The sequence below is a fragment of the Phalaenopsis equestris genome, unplaced genomic scaffold, assembly GCF_001263595.1.
Source record: "Phalaenopsis equestris unplaced genomic scaffold, ASM126359v1 Scaffold000330, whole genome shotgun sequence".
Taxonomy (NCBI): Eukaryota; Viridiplantae; Streptophyta; class Magnoliopsida; order Asparagales; family Orchidaceae; genus Phalaenopsis; species Phalaenopsis equestris.
In genome coordinates this window covers 893,917-895,255 of record NW_018164772.1, presented here as the reverse complement: position 1 = coordinate 895,255, position 1,339 = coordinate 893,917, and positions in this window count along the sequence as shown.

Genomic DNA, 1,339 nt, shown 5'->3' with positions numbered 1-1,339 from the left:
GTGCTTGTTAAAGTGGATAAATTTATCTTTCCTATGGATTTTATTGTATTAGATATGGAGGAAGATAAAGAATATCCCATTATTTTGGGGAGAACTTTTCTTATTACCTGGAAAGCTATGATAGATGTGCAAAAAGGAAAGTTAACTATGAATATTAATGACCATGAAATCACTTTTGATGTTTTAAAGGCTTTGAAATATCCAACTGGGAGAAATGATCATGATTGGTTTCGGATGGATGAAATTGATTATCTAAGTAAAAAACTATTTCCAAAAAAGTTTTGAGAGTAAGTTAACAGATGAGATCGAAATGGGCTTTCATGATGAGTCTAAAATGTTGTTTAAAGAAGACTGTATGTATGTTCAGGAGATGTGTAAAACGATGGACGTTACCAAAAATAGTAAACTTTTAATTCCATCTGTTAAAAAATCTCATGATCTTAAAATGAACTTACCTCATACAATTTTAAAGCCTATCTATTTGGTGAGTTCATATACACCACCAGTCTCTATATCTTCATATTCGACTCAATCACAAGATGAACCTAAATTGAATGAAGAAATCAATAATAAATCTCCTATGAAAGAGTTGTTCAAAGTCACTGAATGACATATTTCGTGGTATATGAACAAAATGAATGAGACTCTAATGCTCGAGCAAATTATTAATGCAATTGGAAATTACCCCCTAGAGATTTTACCTAGTGACTATGAGATAAATCCTAAGAAAATGAATTATGAGCAATTTAAAATTATTAAACTGATATTTAGAAGAGAATTCGATGATTTGTTTCAAAAGAGCTTTGAGTTGAGAGATAAGGACAAGGAAATTGAAAGATCAATGGAAGAAATTCCTGAAGAATTGGAAGATAATTTGAAACAGAAGAGTAACATAGAAGATGATAATCTAGAATATGAATTATCTAGAGAGAACTTGATCCAAAATTTGGGAGATCATGAAGTATCATATAAAGATCCATTTCTTATAAATTTCAAGGATGATATTAATATGTAAATTGAGAAAATTAATAGAAGAATATTGAATCTAGAAAGAAATATGAGGAACAAGGATATGAATAAATATGAAAAGGAAGAGCTGAAAGAAAAATTTTAATTTGAGGACTTTGTATGAATCCCTGGATCTGGAAAAAATTGGGTTATTGATCAAGGATTACTTAATTGGAATTTTGATCCAGGTGAAATCATTTGTCGGGCTAGCGATGTCAAATCAAGCACTTTATGGGAGGCAACCCATAGTTATTCGTGTGGTTTGATTTAGTTTGCTTAAGAGTCATGATCGTTAGTGTTGTATTGTGTTTGCTTTAGTGTGGATTGATCT